Source organism: Dama dama, chromosome 24 (assembly GCF_033118175.1).
Source record: "Dama dama isolate Ldn47 chromosome 24, ASM3311817v1, whole genome shotgun sequence".
NCBI classification, from domain to species: Eukaryota; Metazoa; Chordata; class Mammalia; order Artiodactyla; family Cervidae; genus Dama; species Dama dama.
In genome coordinates, this window is record NC_083704.1 from 54,603,961 (window position 1) to 54,623,372 (window position 19,412).

General features: G+C 41.1%; 1 protein-coding gene across 3 annotated transcripts in view; it reads left to right on the forward strand.

Moving 5' to 3' along the window:
- The first annotated feature begins 465 nt into the window (after positions 1 to 465).
- Positions 466 to 19,412, forward strand: part of IP6K1 (inositol hexakisphosphate kinase 1) — a 38,802-nt gene continuing 19,855 nt past the window's right edge. The window contains exon 1 of one of the 3 annotated variants that reach the window (XM_061128567.1): positions 466 to 646. The gene's annotated coding sequence lies outside the window, so the exon portion shown is untranslated. Of the gene's footprint in view, positions 647 to 735; positions 980 to 1,750; positions 1,832 to 19,412 lie in introns of those variants that run through there. The other 2 variants (XM_061128569.1, XM_061128568.1) reach the window with 2 other exon arrangements.

A 19,412-nucleotide genomic window follows, 5' to 3' on the forward strand; every position in this document is an offset into this window, starting at 1 on the left:
GGTGGCGTAACCTTGGCCCAGCCTCCCACACTGAGTCTGTTTCCTCAGTAGTGAGGGACAAGTCCTGCCTTCCAGGGTGAGTGACCAAAAAAAGCATACAGCAGACATTCCCTAAGTGTGCATGCGTGCATGAGAAGACGCTGTCGGCTCCCCTCAGGAGCCGAAAACTCACGGATGCCAAGGGCGCTACGGCCTCCGGAATAGCTAGCCAAAGCTCTGCCTCCAGCAACTCCAGGAACGGCGCGCGTGCGCCAATCCTTGCCGTCACAGTCACGTGCTGAAGCGTTCGGCTTGGGAGGCGAGAGGTAGGCTCTGACTGACAGGCCGGCCAACCTGTCATCGGGAGGCACTACACTGGGCGTCGGGCAAAGAGGTTGTTGATTGGGAGTGTTCTAAGCTGGGGGCGGGTTCTTTGCCGTCCTGGTTACTATGACGCCCGGCCCCCGCCCCCTCGGCTGGCCGCCATCTTGTTGTTGATCCGTACCTAGTGGGCAGCGCCGGGAGCTGGACCGAGCGGCCGGTGCGGGGCCGCTCCTGCGGATCTCAGCCACCTGCGCTGCCTGCCAGGGGGCGGGCCGAAACCTGGAGGCCCGGGGGGCCCAGCTCCCGTGGGGAGCCGTGGGCACCCGCTGCCCGGGCCGGGCCGGTGAGTGACAGGAGCCGGGCGGAAAGACCGGCCTGACGCCGTGGGGCGGGCGGCGGCGGGCGCGGGGTTGGAGCAGGCGCGCGCAGGGCAGGGGCATCGGCTGAGCATCGCTCGAGCGTCCTGATCGGCCGCCAGTGAAGTCTCCTCGATGCTGGTGCCGAGGTCGCAGGACGGCCTCGGGGTAGAGCTCCGAAAGCCCCGCTCCTGAGGGCTGGCCGGCGGGGTAGCGGGAAACTAGTTTCTGTGACTGAAGCCCTGGGCTCCGCTGACCCGCAGCGCTGAAACGTGTCCAGTGCCAGCTTGGTGCTCTCCGGGGTCTTGTGTTGTTCCCAGGTGAGAAATGCACGTACTGTTTTCTTAGATGTCGCTCCTGCGAGTGACTTTCAGACCGATTGAGACTAAGACTAGGTCAGCCAGTCGAAAGCCCCCGCAAAGCAGGCCGGCCAGTGTGCCGGCCCTTGTGGTTCAGAACAGGCAAAGACCCCTCTGCCCGACGCCTGCCTCCTGAACTCCTCGGAGTTCACCGTTTGCGTCTTCCTGAAGGGCCTGATCAAATGTTCCTGATGCCCGAATTTTGGTTCGGGACATATATTTTTATATATATTTATTTATTTTGTTGTTGTTTTGAATCACTTTTTGGAGTTGTGGTAAGGGCTTCCTCTTTTGCCTCTGGGAGAAAGTGAGTATCGCCTAAAAAGATAATCTGCCAAGTGTAGTCAAGGAGACAAAAGAAATGTAAGAGGGTGTTAGAAACAGAAAAAGAAATGAAACTTATTTTTGTCTCGTGAATGCCAAATTAACTTTTAACAGAGTAAATGTATCTTGCCCAGTGAAACAGACTTCCAGGCTCCTTTCTTTTGTGAGGGTAGGAGGTTTAGAGACCCCGCATAAGGGGTGCAGGTCTAGGAAACGTGCTGAGGGCTCCAGAAAACATTTCTGCTTGTCTGTGGTCCCTTGGTTTCTCAGCACAGGCTTCTGTTTGTGGTCATACAGAAAGCCTGCCTGAGACGACTAAGAAGCTGAACAACAATACTTTGTGTGCTTGTGTCAGGATCTTATCACCTCAGAATGTTTAATTTTGCAAGAAACTATCCCTTTGGTCAGGAGGTGCTTTTGGAGAAGATGCTGAAACCAGAGGCAGCTGGTGGCCTGTTGCTGTTTGCCTTGTGAGGAGAGAGAAGTTGAGTGAGTAGTCTTTAGGTATTTCTTTACCCTCCCTTGGGCCATTTTTCGAATCTTGAATGAATTTTCATTTTGGTGAGACCAGTTCCTTGGGCAGTTCTTGTCAAGAAAGGAAGACACAAAAATATTAGGAGCTTCTCAAAATGGCCTCAAACTAACTTCCCCCCAACTCCCCTCTGATTAACACTTTTTTTAGAAAGTTAAGGCTGCCACAGGGTTAAATGCTTGCTGTTTTCTGTGAAAAATAACCATAGGTTAGGCTCTTAGTCTGTTTCGGGTATCTTTGAGATGTAGAAAGAGAACAGATCTCTTCCTTAGTCTTCTTAACTACTCTAACTTTTGCATGCAATTTTAGGTTCAGGGGTCCATTACAGTACATTCCGGTCTAACTCTGTGTTAGAACTGTTGGCTCGAGGAGGTTACAGAATAGCCAAGAACTTTTATTGTCTTTTTTTTTTAATGCTTTTACTGCCTTGTGAATACTTAGGAGTATTAGATGATGCTTGCTTGATTAAGCCTATTTTGTTACTCAAGAGATAGCTAATAGCAGTACTTCTGTGCTGGGCATTTTTAAGTGCAAATAAGTAGGATATTAGGATAGCGGACCTTCCATCTACTTTAACTTTGTATGTACGTAATTCATCTGTAAATGTCAGCATTTTTAACTATTATGAGCAGCAGACTTAATGAGTCAAAACTGCTGCAGGCATATATAATATAGGATGAAATCTGATGTCCTAATGTGGCATTTACGGTGCTGCTGCCCAGCTGGTCCCAACCCACCTCTCCCAGGTTTGTCCTAATCCTCACTTCGCCAGCAGTTTGGTAATCATTCCATTTGTGATATTTTCTTACACAGATCCTGTTGCCAGCTAATCCATTTCCTTTTGCTCCTCTTGGGGATAACCCTTTGCCTTCAGTTTCACTTCTCTCTTAAGTCCAGCCCAGGTCCTTCCTACCTCCTTTATGAAACACTCCCCCAAACATTCCTGTCCTTAGGAATATTCTACTCCCTCTGAACTGCAGTGGCATTATTGCCCTTATCAAAAACAATGACACAGTATATACTCTTTTAAGAATAGCTTTTTTTCTGATTAGACCTAACCCCTTTGCTGCAGAGATTGTAGTTTTGTGTCTTCTTGTACCTGCATGTAGTAGATGAGAACTAAATGTTTGTAAAAATGTGCTAAATGTGCCTGAGTTGGAACACCCTCTAATTAAACAGGGAATTGGAGGGAATAGGCAGGTAGAAGTGAGACTTTCACCATGGATCTCCACGTCCTCCACTGCCTGGAGGGCTTGCACTCTAGCACCGCATCAGTGATGGAGGCCCATCATTCTATAAGAGGCAGGACTTGCACGTAGTGCAGAACTGAAGCCCAACAAAAGAAAGTAATTCTGCATCTCAGAAATGGCTGTGTGGCTCATCCCTCTTCCTGGCTACTTTTGACTTGGAAAACATGTATTGGGTGAGCATAGCATTGAGATGCTTAGACTCTCTTCTTGGTTGGGTCTTCTCACTGCCACCTTGGGCTGCTGTAATCGTGTCAGTAGTGTTTGCTGCTTGTCCTCCCAGAGCTGCCCTGAAACTGTAAGGAGCAGTGATGGGTAGAGCTGGGGAAAGCCAGGTAGAGCTGTCTCTGGCTTGGAGCAGAGAGGCATTTTGTATGTTTGCACCAGTAGATCTGTGCTTTTGCCCCGATCTTAAATCTGATTTCATTTCTCTTCCTGTACTACAGCAGGATTTAAGCAATGAATTCTGTGTGGGAAAACCTAAGCAATCTTGGTTCTTTTACAAGAGGTGGTAGATTGAGACTCTCATTCATGTTTGCTGCTATTACAGTCTGAAGTTGGGTTTATGTAAGAGGCATTGCAAATGAGTTTTGATGGGAACATATGTTCATTTCAGTGCTGGATCCCTGATAGAGACTTTGTTTTTTTTGAATACTTAGAAAATCTCATCTTTTCTGTAAAAGTTTTTATTTGTAGGTGGGGATTTAGCTCATTTATTCCTGTCTCCTCATTTTCCAGAAGGTGAGCAGGCCTAGGACTGGACTCTTTTTTTTTTTCTCTCTTGGACTCTTTTCAAATCGAAATTTTGATGTCAGGAAATAAGAGTACCTTGAAGACCATAAAAATCTGAGCCTGTTATGATTGAATGAACACTTATAAGCAACTTACTCTGTAATCAAAAAGTTAAATAATGAGAAGTGTTGGTGAGGATGTGGAGAACTCAGAGTCCTTATACTCAGCTTGTGAGAACGTGAAATGATGCAGTCACTTTGGAAAATAGCCTGGCAGTTCTTCAAATGGTTAGAGTTACCAGCAATTCCACTCCCTAGTTATCTACCCAAGAAAAATGAAAATATGTACAAGCAAAAACCTATATATGAGTGTTTATAGCAGTGTTATTCATAATAACCAAAAGGGGAAATGACCCAAATGTTTATCAACTGATAATGTATAAATAAAATATGGTATATACATATTTTATGTATACAATGGAATATCATTTAGCAGTAAAAAGGAGTGATGTACCAAAATATATTTCAACATGACTGAACCTGGGAAACATTATGCTAAGTGAAAGAAGCCAGACACAAAAGGTCACATATTATATGGTTTAATATATGAAACATCCAGACGAGGCAAATCTACAGAGATAGGAAGTAGATGAGTGGTTGCTTAGGGCTTGGGGTGAGATGAGAGGTGATGGGTATGTTCTAAAACTGTAGTGATGGTTACACATAACTTTTATATACTAAAAGCTCTTGGATTGTACACTTTTATTTTTTATTTCATTTTTTTTGGCCATGCCCTGTGGCATGTGGGGTCTTAGTTCCCTGATGAGGGATTGAACCCGTGCTCCCTATGGTGGAAGCAGAGTCCTAACCACTGTACCACCAGGAAAGTCCCATGAATTGTACACTTTCAATGGGTGACTTGTATGCTATGTGAATTATATCTCGAAGCTGTTATAAAAAATAACTTACCAGTAATGTATATTCACTAGTTTAAAAAAAGATAATTTATGAATAACAAGAAATAAAAACAGGACTGTCCATAATTTCACTGTTAGTGTTTTATTGTTTGACCATATTTCTTCAAGTGATTTTTTTGTAAGTTTTACAAAAATGAGATCATGCAGGACATCCTAATTGGTACCTTGTTGCAGTCAACAGTGTAGTATAAACTTCTGGGTTGGTAAATGATGTATTTACATCAGAGGTTAGCTGGCAGTAAATTAGGGACGCTGAAGGGGAACGAGGTGCCACTCTGCTGCCTTGTTTGAGCTGTAGTACAGATTTGCCTTGATTTCGGGTGAAGGTGGAGTGCGTTCGGATGAATGGAGAGTGCTCCTGTAAAACCTTTGGTGAGCCAAAATGACACAAAGTGAAAAAAGCAATTGCCTTAGGACTCCTCTGGCTAGCGGACGCACAGTGTAAATCAGGATGATGCACAGACGCTCACAGACAGTTGAGAGCCGAGCAGCTCGAGATGCTGAGTGGAGCTCCCAGGACAGGAGCTTGGCCGTGCCCCTCTTGCTGCTCTGGGTGCACTCCACCTCTGCAACGACTCCCTGCAAAGCAAATACTGAATGCTGTTTTCACTTGCTGCCTTTTCATAAAAGTGAACGTGCTCTTTGGATCTGTTCTGGTTAGTGAAAGCAGTACTAATATCGGTCTTTCATAAAAACAAAGTGGCGTAAAGTGAATTTTTGAAAAGTGGGGGATACTCACTCTGTAAACAGGTGTTCTTTTCATGGTCTGTTTAGCGACATGATTATTCATGTTTTTGTGCTTTTTATGGATAATTTTGCTGGTTAAAATGGCTCCCAAGTAACCAGTGCTGGAGTGCTGTCTAATCTTCTTAAGTATAAGAAGGATGTGAAGCGCCTTATGAAGAAATACATGTGTTAGATAAGGTTTGTTTAGGTCTGAGTTATAGTGCACTTGGCTGAGAGTTCAGTGTTTATGAGTCAACTATATATTTTTAAAAGTGTCTTTAAACAGTAATATACATACAATGTTATATATTATATGTATGTAGCTCTGAAAGGTTAAAAATTGATTGATTGGTGGAAGTGCTGTGACCCGAGGCTCACAGAAACTTAACTCTTGTTTCCTCTAGGGGCAGCGGCACAGTATTCACTAACTCTTTTTTTTTGTTTGCAGTGACTTTAGAGAACATAACTACTGTGAGTACTGGAAATTGATTATATTTTCCTTCATATCTAGTTTCTTTTGCTTAGTATGATGTTTCTGAGATTCATCTGTTTTGGTGTCTTCCTTTTTTATTGCTGAGTAGTATTCCTTTTTCGGAGAAGGCAATGGCACCCCACTCCAGTACTCTCGCCTGGAAAATCCCATGGACGGAGGAGCCTGGTGGGCGACAGTCCATGGGGTTGCGAAGAGTCGGACATGACTGAGCGACTTCACTTTCACTTTTCACTTTTATGCATTGGAGAAGGAAATGGCAACCCACTCCAGTGTTCTTGCCTGGAGAATCCCAGGGATGGGGTGGCACAGAGTCGGACACAACTGAAGTGACTTAGCAATAGCAGTATTCCTTTTTATGGCCGTATTGTTTGCTGATAGACATTTGGGTTGTTTCTAGTTTTTGGCTCTTATGAGTAAAGATGTAATAAATGTCCTCATACAAGTCTTTGTGTGTACATGTTTTCATTTCTCTGTGGTAAATATCTATAAGTAGAATTTCCCTGACCCCCAGACTATATCACATGGACACTGTTTAGGAGAAGGTTGAACAGTCCTATGGACTCTGGGCCCAGTTTTGTTATTACTCCTCCTCGTAGTTCTCAGCTCAAAGCCTCATTTTCTGTTTTTTGCCAGATTTCCAGATATACCCATACTAAGTCAGAAACAAATGGGCATTCTATTGAAGTGGGAAGTTGGAACTATTGCAAGTAGACACGACCTTCTAGATTGAGGGGGTCTGTTTGCTCTAAGAGCTTCAGTTACTTGTCACGATTCTGGGTTTCTGTTAATTGATGCAGGTTAGGAGGCTTCTTGGTCATCCACAGCGTTCATCCTGCATCTCTTTGTGGAGCCTGGCCATGGTGATTTGCGCCTTTGTAAGTAACCAAGCTTGGTTACCACAATTGGTACTGCCTCTCTGGACTGTTGGTCATGTGGCTGGTATTTTGGTATCTAAAAAAAAAAAAAGTTATACACGTGAATTAATTTTAATTCATATGCAACTTTTCTTTCTTTTTTTTTTTTTTTTTAAAAAGCTTGACTCTTCTTTGTCTGATGATCTTCCATGGGTGCTGTTTGAAAACTAGCACCAACCAGAGGGTCCTAGCTAGGTGTTCCAGATTTTAATTTCTGGGAGCAGTGAGCAGTGCTTTTGGTGATGAGTATTCATCCCTAACACCCCGTCCCATTGAGGTCATTTATCTACACTGCATATTCATACCTATGTTTGGCAGATTGAATTCTGTTTCATTGACTTCTTGTGCCAGTGTTCAATGACTAGTTCTTTACAGCTGAGAACTTGATTATCAGCATCCTCTTTTAAAGCATCTCAAAAAAAAAAAAGAAAAACAAAAAAAACCCACACACACACACACAAAAATAAAGCATCTCAAATCTCCTAAAGAATAACACTGATGATTACGGAGTTGCTAAAATGCTATTTTCTGGATGGAAGGTAGGGTGGGTATTTAAGATGAATGAAACTTTTCACGTGGGAGTTGGCTGAAGCGAGAAAATTACTCTTGAAATACTGCTTCTGTAAGAGAGCCTTTTAGTAAAATTTTGAAGTATCTTTAATTTTTAGTTTACTGTATTTTTTATAGTTTGTTCAAAGAGAGAACCAGTATGTAATATTCCTCGTTTGATTGGAATCTATAGTCCCTGGTCTTCATGGCTTTTTTTCCTTTTTTTTGAATAACTAAGTGGATAAAAGAGAAGGAATTTCTTTTTTAATAGACCCATGAGACAAGTAACAGTACATTCACTTTACATTTGAGGAAACTGAGAGTAATGTTTAGGCAACACAGCCAGGGAGTGTCATTGCTCAGACAGTGCCTATGCCTTTTCATGACAGATACACTCTGCCTTCCAGTGTTAGTTTAGGCACAGATTTTCCCCCCTCAAATGATTGGTTTTTCCCTGTTAAATTTTTGTTCCCTTTTAAAGTAACTCTTACTGAAGTATGAAATATTTATAAAGTGCACAACATTTGATGATTTTTACACCTGTATATACTTAAACAACTGCCTGGATGAACAGTTAGAATATTTAAATAATTTGGCTTTGGGGGGACTTCCCTGGCAGTCCAGTGGTTAAAACTGCACTTTCACTGCAGAGGGCATGAGTTCGATCCCTGGTCGGAGAATTAAGATCTCTCATGCCACATGGCACGGCCCAACAAAACAAAACAAAATGAAAAAACAACAGCAAAAGAAATAATTTGTTTTGATGACTCAGTGGTAAAGAACCTGCCAGTACAGGAGACACAGGCGACTTGGGTTCAGTCCCTGGCTTGGGAAGATCCCCTGCAGAAGGGAATGGCAACCCAGTCTAGTGTTCTTGCCTGGGAAATCCCATGGACAGAGAAGCCTGGCAGGCTACAGTCATGGGATCACCAAGAGTCAGACATGACTGCGCGACTAAGCACAAGTATATGTATATGTGTGTGTGTGTATACGTGTGTGTGTGTGTGTGTGTGTGTGTAAAGTGGAACTCAACCTGTTTGCTCTCAGCCTGGTATCCTCAGAAGGGTTCCACTAGGTCCGTTGCTCCTGGATAGGACCCAGATGTCTAAGCAACCTCTTCTCTGAGGATAAACAAAAAGGATACCTTTAAGCCTTTTTTCCCCCTTCCCCTTATTTCAGACCTCCCAGATTGCTCTAGGTCTTTGCACACATTTCTGGTTTCTAGGTGAGGGATGTTCCAGTTCCTGGTAGATTGGAAGGGCAATCAAGTTGGCAGCTATCCTTACCTCAAGAATGTTCTCTCTGTTTCTGTCTTCCTCAGAGGTGAGGTTTGTGAGCCTGAAACAGTTCTTGGGGTGTGAAGGAAGGAGGACTGTTCTCTTTAACCCTCATAAGTATAACTAATCTTACCAGCACCTACAGTCTCATGCGTGTGTGCTCGGTCACTTTAGTTGTATCTGACTCTTTGCGACCATGTGAACTATAGCCCACCAGGCTCCTTGTCCATGGGATTCTCCAGGCAAGAATACTAGAAGGGGTTGCCACGCCCTCCTCCAGGGGATCTTCCCAACCCCAGGTTTGAACTTGTGTCTGCCTGAGTCTCCTGCATTGGAGGTGGATGGATTCTTTACCCACTGAGCCACATGGGAAGCCCCCTACAGTCCCATATGAATGAATAAAAGCAAGAATTGGCTTGAATTTAAGAAAACATTAGTTTCCCTTGATTATATGCTTTAGAGAACAAATAATGCTTTCATGTTAGTTTTCAGCTGTAGTTTTTTTTGTCCTTGAATTTGAAAGTATTTGAGAGTATCTTCCTCTTAAGAGTCCATATCAGCTTTTTATTTCTGAAATAGTTAGAAATGAGTTTTCATACAGTCCAGAGCCATGCAACTAGAGCTTTATATGTTGTTGTTTTCTGTGAGAGTGACTTATCTGTCCATTGTGTTCTTTTCAGTTGAGTGATTTTGCTGTTTTTCCCTTGGAGAGTAAAAAACAAACCAAAGATAAATTATTGATTTATTGCCAAAATTTTACTTAGCTTTCTTGCCTTACCAAGTTTAAATTACTTTTTATAGACTTTCAAAAGACTAAATACATTTCATATGCTTTGTTTTAAGGGCATGATACTTTGGCATATACTTTTAGTGCTTGAGTATATTTAGTTTTCGAAGTAGAAATATTGGATTTCTAAACCAGTTTTAATGAAAATATGAGGAAATTTACAAATATACCTGTGCAGTGTGAAAGGTTCCAAGGATACTTCTTTTTACAAAATGATTGCATACCAAACTCAGGTGATTAGTCTGAGGCTATAAAAATACATTGGCCACAAAATTACCAACTCTTAACCAGCTCCTTAGAGTGCCTGTCTGCTGATCTGCATTTTGGAGTGTCTGTGCCCGCCCAGCTAACAAACTTGGACAAACTTGGTGACCAGGTATTGTCTTTCTCTTTCTGTGAAGACAATGCCTTCCTAGTTCTTAAAATAGTTTGGACCTTATTCTGCACTGTATCTGATTGGAATTTCTCTGTCTTTGCCAGGGCTTTTATTCATTGCCACTTTCTAGGCTTGCTGTGTTGTTGAATTAAAACAAGCAAAACTAGTTATATCTTTTAAATTTAGTTTAAGTTCTCTGAGATGGTTTATTCTTTATAATTGAGATTTTCTGTATATTTGTCTTGATTTTTCACCCCTTGTTTCTCTTTTGTGTTAGTAATAAAAATGATCTTATCTTCCTCATAGGCTATCTTCTTTCTTCTTACATATCTTGTTTAGTTTCTGTTAATTGCCATTTTTATCCAGGTACATTTAAACCTTTTTTTTCATACATCAACTCTTTTTAGAGTCAAAACAGAATTTTACGTTCTCTTTCTTTGGTCTGGAATTCTATGCTTTGGTTATCATGCTTTCTTCTCTGTAAAGCCAAGTTAACTCTTTGTTCTGTTTTGGTAGCCCTAGGTTAGAAATATGTAAACTTTTTTGACTTACAATCCTAATAGTAAACAAAAAAGAGAAAGAAAAATCTTGTCCTGTCATGAACATTTTTCATGTCATGTACTTTTACTGCTGTACACATCTGTTATATACATCATATGCATACGTCTGTTTTTATTGTGTCGCTACCACATGCAGGACACTTTGGATAATATATATTAGTGAAAAAATATGCTTTCTTTCATGGATCTGACATCATTATAGTAAAAATAATAAACTATAGACATTATCAATAAATAAAACTTAGAACATGCCATGAAAAAAAGAAAAAGAGCAGAGTAAGGAAGATGAAACATCCAAATGGGTTTGCAGTTTAAACTTAGGGAGGTTAGGGTAGACCTCATGGAGAGAGATTTGAGCGAAGGAGGTGAGGGAGTTAGCCACTTGGATATCTGGGGAAGAATGGTCCAGACAGAAGAAATGGCTGGTGCAGAGACCCCAGAGTAGGAATCTCCCTGTGTGTCTAGCCAGTGTGACTTAGAGTGAGGTAATAAGCAAAGGGAAGAGGATAGGAATCAGATTAGAGGGAAAACGGGCGTGAGGAGGAATGCAGAACTTGAAGGTTATGGCAAGGCCTTGGGTGAGATAGGAGCCATTGCAGGGTTTTGAACAGAGAAGTCACATGCTCTGACTCTTAGTTTACCAGAGCCCCTGGCTGAGAACAGGCTGCAGGAGGGCCATGATGGAAACTGGAACGCCAGTGAGGAGGGGGGAGATGCTGGTGATCATACCAGGTGGTAGCACTGGAGATGGTAAGTAGCTGGATCTATCTGAAGATAGATTCAGTAGGATTACATGATAGCCTCCTGCAGTGGGGTTTGAGAGAAAGGAATCAAGAATGACGGTCAGGATTTTTGTGAGAGCAGCTGTAAAGATGGAGCTGGGATGGGTAAGACTGCAGGTGGAGAGGTTTTGGGGGCTTTGGGGAGATGAGTTCTATCTTGGAAATGTTAAATTTAAACTTCCTAGATCAAATAGGCAGTCAGTTATATGAATTTGGTGCTCCAGAAAGAGGGCTGAACTGAAAGTGTAGCTGAACAGAGAAGGACCAAGGACTGAGCCCTGAGGCCTCCAGCGTTAAAAGTGTGAGAAGAAGAGAAAGAACCAGCAAAGTAGATTGAGTACCAGGAGAATGAGGAGAGAGTGGTGCTTGACAGCCAAGTGAGGAAGACAGATCAAGGAGTTGTAATGTTTTCTACCCAATTAGGGCTTTCCTCAGCCACTCCAGTGTTCTTGCCTGGAGAATCCCAGGGACAGGGGAGCCTGGTGGGCTGCCGTCTGTGGGGTCGCACAGTTGGACACGACTGAAGCGACTTAGCAGCAGCAGCAGCAGGGCTTTCCTCATAGCTCAGTCAGTAAAGAATCTGCCTGCAATGCAGGAGACCCCGATTCGATTCCTGGATCTGGAAGACCCTCCGGAGAAGGGATAGGCCACCCACTCCAGTATTCTTGGACTTCACTTGTGGCTTAGCTGGTAAAGAATCCACCCACAATGCGGGAGACCTGGGTTCAATCCCTGGCTTGGGAAGATCCCCTGGAGAAGGGAAAGGGTACCCACTCCAATATTCTGGCCTGGAGAATTCCATGGACTCTAGTCCATGGGGGTTGCAAAGAGTTAGACATGACTAAGCAACTTTCACTTCACCCAATTCCAGGTATTCATACCCTACTTTGGAACCATTGTTAGCATGTTATTCTGTCATTTACTGTGTATTAACATCAGGCTTTTTAACACTGTGAAGACTTTTTTTTTATTTAAAGATATACAAGTTCAGAGAATGATACTAGTATACTGGGCACAGGGATTAGAAAATGTTAACATTTTACCATATTTGTTTCAGACTTTTTAAAAAAGAAATTAAAAATTATTAAAAGCTGAAGTTCCCTTTTCTTCCTAGATAACCAGCCTCCTCCTTTCCTTTCCTCCTGTAAAGTTGATGCATATTCTTCCATTCCACATCATTGTTCTTGTTAATACATATATGTGTCCATAAATTCATGTATGGTGTTTTATGTATTAAAAATTTACAATGATGGCATACTAGAAATATTTCCAAACATGCTTTTTCCCATTTGTTTTGAAATGTATTCATGTTGACACATGTGGATTATTAATTCGGAACTGTACAATTTATGAATACACTTATTCATTTATCCATTCTCCCACTGATGGACCTTTAGGTCATTGCCCGTTTTTCTGTTACAGCAATGCTGCAGAGGACGTTTTAGAACCTGCTGTCTTGGGTACATGCTGGGTTGTGGAGGGCACACAACTTTGGTTTTGTGTTGCCATCATCATCATAAGAGAGAAGTCATTTCTCCCTGGCTGGCCAGTGCTTGGGATGTTTATACTTTTTATTTTTTCCAGTCTTATAGAATTGAAATCATTTCATGATTAAGTTTGCATTTCTTTAGTATTTGTGAAGAGGGGCATTTAATCACATGTTTATTAGCCACTGAGCCTCATCTTTTTTCCATTTTCTTATTTTCCTCCACTTTTATTTAGAGGAATTCTTCATATATTGTTTACTGATTTTCCTGATAATTATCAATATTGCAAATACCTGTTCTTTGTCTGACTTTTATCTTACGATTCTCTTATACGAAAAAGACTGTTTTATTGTGGCTGGTGGTAGGAATGGGGCGATTGCGAGTGGTTATGAGGGGTCTTTAGGAGTGATAGAAATACTATAAAATTAGGTTGTGGAGACTGTTGTACAGCTCTGTAAATTTACTAACAATCATTGTATTGTACACTTAAGTGAATTTTATGGTTTGTAAATTATCCTTCAATAAAAGCTATTACAATTAATATTTTTTTTAATGTGGTCTTATTCATCAGTGTTTCCTATTGTGGTTTGTGTGTTTTATATCTTATGGAATTTTACCTAATCTATTGTCAAACGGCATTTAAATTTTCTTCTAATTACCTTCAAGTTTTATTTTGCACATTTGTATGTTGGGAATTTATTTTGGAATATAGTTGGAGGTAAGGATAGAATTTTATCTGTGTGTAGTCTGTTATCTTTTTCAATTGATTAAATGGGTATTGAAATGCTACTTCAGTTACACACATCCACTCTCATGTCTGACCCTAAGATCTTTTTGCCTCTCTTTGCAAAATATCATACTCTGTCTTAATTGCTATAATTTCATAAGGAGTTTTGCTATTGGGGAGGGCAGATCATCTTTCTGCCCTTTGACATTGCTGTCTAGCGACATTACTTGGTCTTTACTCCTCCATGTGAATATAAAGTCAGATTGTCAAGTTTGTCAAAAAAAGTCTCTTGGAAATTTTATTGAAATTGCATTGCATTTCACTATTGAGCCCCACACCCCATGAGTATGGTATATTTATGGCTTCTTTTAGGTCCTTCAATAAAGTTTTATTATTGATCTGTAATAATTTTTAAAGATTTATAGGCACTTTATATAGTTTTGGTTGCTGTTGTAAATGGAATATATTTAAATAGTTTTCATTTTCTAATGTATTCTGTTGGTGTAGAGGACTACTCTTCTTTTTCTTTTTTCCCTTTTAAGTTCTGACTTACAGTAAAGTTCAAAAATCTAGGCACACAGCTCAGTGCATATGTACAGTGCCCATCTTTGTCACCTCTACCTTCATGCCCCTTCTCAATTAGTATTTTCCCAGAGAAACCACTGTTGTGATTTTCATTATCATTTTGAATTTCATATATGTATAGAGTCACAGCACATCGCCTCCTTTGTATCTGGACTTTTTCTTGCTACATCACACCTGTGAGATTCTTCTATGCTGTATTTGGGTTTTTCATTTCTCTGTCGTATTCCACTGTATGAATATACCACAATTCACCTATTTTTTTTAATAGAATTAAATATCCCAATTATTAATTTACAAGCCATAATAACACCTTATAATCATTTTACCTCACAGCAGCTTTTGCTTTGAAAAAGGAAAATACTAATTTGAGCAATATGAGAAACTTTATTTTATTTGAATAGAGACATAATTCATGTCAGAGTTTAATTATATGTTCAAGAAGTTAGTTACTATAACCAGAAGGTCAGTCTAACTAATGTTAATTAATGTCTTTACAGGGCAAATTTATTTCTATGTGTTGCTGTTCACCAGCAAAAAAAAATTCAACTTGAGAATCTCAGCAGGTTCTTTTAAAAATGAGCCTCCTTCCCATTTTATGCAGTAAAATGTGGAACCAGAGCTTTCTAAAGAAAATGAAGGGCAAACAGAGGCTTCTATAGCTGGTGGTGAGCAGTGGAACGCTGGGGAAGCTGTCCATTCATAAGCTGACACAATTTTAGCCATTTTAATATAAACTGCCAGTGATCTAAAAGAACTGATCCACACAAACTGTTTCCTCTCTGAACATCTATCACCAGGCTATTTGGAGGACGTTGCTGCTACTTAAGCCCCTGTTACTCCAGCATCCTCATTTGTGAAGAATATCTTCTGCTTCTCATCCTCAAGTGTTAGACCTTTGCACTGCTCATGAGGCTAGTGACAGTGTTGAAGAAAATGCAGTTATTGCTGAAAACCCTGCAAACCAAACCAGTGGTCCTTTCGTTAGGGCACAGACAGTCTTTTTATAAGACAAAAAAGGACTAAAACTGCATCTGGTATTTAGGGGGTAGGATTCATGTAATTTTAATCACCACATGATTTTGCCAAGCCCCAAACTACCATTTTCCAAAGAATCTGTTTTGGCAAACCAAAGCCTAACTTGGTACTATACCTCTCCTGCCTCCCCTAGAGCCTGATTCAGACCACAGTACAAACAAGCCAGTGAAAATGACACAGTAATCAGAACAAGTGGTCTTGTCTACTCTAACGCATAATATTAGAGAATATTGTTAATTAATTTTCATTATTTAAGATTGTGTTCTTCAAAAAGGAGCTTTACTACTAAGTACAGAAATGTATCATGTTTTCACAGAGGGAATTTTCTTATTTTTAAACTTTTTTTTTTTTTTTTTTTCAGTTCAGTTTATTTATTTATTTATTTTTTTATGTCTTTTTTTTTTTTTTTTTTTATTAGTTGGAGGCCAATCACTTCACAACATTTCAGTGGGTTTTGTCATACATTGATATGAATCAGCCATGGATTTACACGTATTCCCCATCCCGATCCCCCCTCCCACCTCCCTCTCCACCCGATTCCCCCGGGTCCTCCCAGTGCACCAGGCCGGAGCACTTGTCTCATGCATCCCACCTGGGCTGGTGATCTGTTTCACCATAGATAGTATACATGCTGTTCTTTTGAAATATCCCACCCTCACCTTCTCCCACAGAGTTCAAAAGTCTGTTCTGTATTTCTGTGTCTCTTTTTCTGTTTTGCATATAGGGTTATCGTTACCATCTTTCTAAATTCCCTATATATGTGTCAGTATGCTGTAATGTTCTTTGTCTTTCTGGCTTACTTCACTCTGTATAAGGGGCTCCAGCTTCATCCATCTCATTAGGACTGGTTCAAATGAATTCTTTTTAATGGCTGAGTAATATTCCATGGTGTATATGTACCACAGCTTCCTTATCCATTCATCTGCTGATGGGCATCTAGGTTGCTATTTTTAAACATTTTAAAGTAAAATAATTTTCATGCTAATACCCAGAAAGTTACAAACTATTTTCGTAGAAAATGTTTTCACAAAAACAAGATTTCCTCGCCAAAATATTCTACCAAGTCATGGCAGAAATGGTGAAGTCTAATCAGAAAAAGAATAGATACTGTGGCAGTAGAGCTTAAAACACTGATTGTGATTTCTGCTCTAGACTTAATGTTTGTTTTCCAGATTCATATGTTGACAGATTCATATGTTGACACCTAATTTCCAGCGTGTTGGTATTTGGAAGGGGAACCTTTATGGTGATTAGGTCATGAGGTTGGAGCCCTCATGAATGAGATTAGTGCCCTTATAAAAGAGGCCCCAGAGAGGCCTTTCACCCCTTCCACCATACGAGGACACAGTGATTCACCAAACATCAAATTTGCCATTGCCTTGATGTTGAATTTACCATCCTCTGGAACTAAGAAACAAATTTCTGTTGTTTGTAAGTCATTCAGTCTGTGATATTCTGCTACAGCTGTCAAAACAGATTAAGACGATTTCCTTAGGATCCTTCTCAAAACCCAGAGAATGTTCCTCCTTGTAGTTAGTTTCTTTTCACAGCCCTTAATGCCTCCAAAATGAGAAATGCCCTGTTTATGCCAAGGACAAAAAGGTATAGAGAGGAAAGAAAATAGTACATTTCCTTTCAACTCTGAATCTGGGTGAATGCCACTTCAGATGTTACTGTCAAAAGAATTAGGCTATAGGAATTCAATACTAACTGCAGTTACTTTTCACTCTGCATGTTTGTCAGTCATAGCAAAGGGCCATAAGGATGACTGGGGAAAGTGTGGGAGCCTCTTTGATTCCTGGAGATGCTTTTAATAAATACCAGCTTTCTGCCCCTCAAGTTCCTCCACATCTGTGGGCCCTGGGTCTGCGTGAGTAGTGGAATTGAAGTGGCTATTTTGTGGGTCTTCCCTGGCAGTTCAGTTGTTAAGACACCGTGTTTCCACTGCAGGGAGCATGGATTCCATCCCTAGTTGGGAATGGGTGCCGGGTGGCCAGAAAGATAGGAGGGAAAAAGTGATTATTCTGTAATGCTTAAGCACAATCCTTCATTGCTTTCCTTGACATCCAGGAAGCCAACCCTTGCCAGCGTAGAGGTCTATATCTGTAGGGATTCCACCTTTGCAGAGAAAAGCCTTGTTGAATGTTATCTGGAAAGCAGACAAGACTGGTAATTTGGAAACACATTTACATGAGAGAAGATCTCTACAGAAAACTGAAACTTGGCCACGATTTCTAAAATGCCACATAGGGAAAAGAGTACTATTTATTAATACAAAGTTTTCCCTAGGGGAAGCCTTTGGAGGTTTTGTTTACAAAACAAAAAATGTCCTGGTAGGGAGTTTTTTGTTTGTTTGTAGTTCAACCCATGGGAATGAAACCATTGTCCCTCACATTTCAGTTATGTGATATTTTTGACAGTTTGTAGCTTTTTAAAGAATTCACAAGTTTTTCTTCATGCTGGGAGTTTCTTAAGTCTAGAAAAGACTACAGAAGCTGTTGACGTCTTGAATGGCATAAACTACTTGAGGTCAGTGTATTTGCAGAGGACAGTCTGCAAAATCTTTGAGATGTGACTACATTCTGGAAAGTACAATTTATTGATTATGTTGTATTTAGATCCATTTGTTAAAAAATGATCAGTAAGGTCCTGAAGTGGCAAGAGTATAAATCTCTTTTATAGTCTGCCTCCTGTTGAAGCAGGGTAGAATCAGTTCTAAGCTAATTATTTGAGCATTTGGACAGGTTCATTTCTACATGTGAGAGAATGAGTTTTCTGTTGGTCAGATTCTTGTTTAGTATCTTGGTACCAGCCCTGTGGACCAGACATAATTCAGATGCTCTGCCTTCAGGGACACTGGAAAGGTTAGAGAATCACATTTTTCATTTTGAGGCTTATGGAGAATATGTCCCTTTGTCGTTTGTGAGAGAGCTTGTTCATCATTTGTTGAAAGTCTCCTTGTTGTCATCAGAAAACAGTTAGTGACCACTTTATGTGCAAAATGTATTAACTGGAGACTTGGGGATTTTGATGCAACTATTTCTGTCCTTTCATTTATGATGGTTTTGATTACAAGTGAGAGGGTACCTTAATACGACTGGCTTAAAGAATAAAGGGAAACTTATTTTTGTTACATAACAGGATATCCACTACTTCAGTGACAGTTTCAGGAGCCCTGATTTCTTCTTCCTGGTCTGTGTTCAGCATGTTGGCCTTGTCCTAGGCAGGGATGTTTGAGAGTCATGGGGTAGCTGCAGTAGTCTCAGATGTCACATCCAGATATTGGAATAATAACCTGAGGAAGAGGAGGTGCCCTTCTCGCGTGTGAAGAGCAGGATAAGTTCCCAGAAAACCTCTGGCCAACTTCCCCTCATCTCATTGGGAAATAGAGTCACATGCTTTTTCCTAAGTCAATTCATAAGAAATGAAGTAATGTTCAGGATTCTCGCTGAGCTTGAATGGAGTTTCACGTTCCCTTGAGGTTTGGCTCAAGGAATAACATGAACAGCACGTGAACAGTGTTGTTCAATGTACGTGAACAACATTGGGACTCTTAGGGAAGGAGTAGTGGAGATAGATGCCATCATCCACAGCTCTCAGCCCACAGGTTTTTCAGTGGGCCTTGGTGGACCCCAGACGTCAAGAACAACCTCTGGTTGTTGATCAAAAAGAGTCAGAGCTTTTGCTAAAACTTTCAGAACTGCGCAGTAGGCGAGGCAAGCCCAAGCCCTTCACCTCCATCAGCATATCCCACAGAGTTGGCAGCGGGCATGTCTTCATGAGGAGAATTGAAGTTTCTTACTTGTAAGTCATTACAAGGCTCTATGCCTTGTAGACCAGTGGGTGCGTCCACTTTTTCAGGTTCCCAGTTTATTTAAAAAGAAATGCCAAAACAGAGCTATAGAAACATGGTATATTTTACATGTTTACTTCCAGGAAAGTATTTCAGACCCAGAAACAGTACCATGACTTTATGTAGACATCTTGTGGAAACAAAACATCCGAAGTCCAGATCTGACTGGAGATCGGACAGAATTCTGCCTTTCGGTCCTGTGGAGGCTGCAGGAGATCCCAGAAAAAACTGCAGAATGCTGAACTCAGAGTCCAGGGAATGGCCCTAATGCCTAACTCCTCTGGGGCACCTGGCATTGTTGACCCCCTCTTCTAAAACAGATACCCATTGACACAGGCTAGACAGCATAGCACCTTCTTGGTATCCCGTCTGTGATCAGAGGCCATCCCAGGGTGAAGGGGAGGAGGCAGGGCCAGAAGCACTTGACATTGC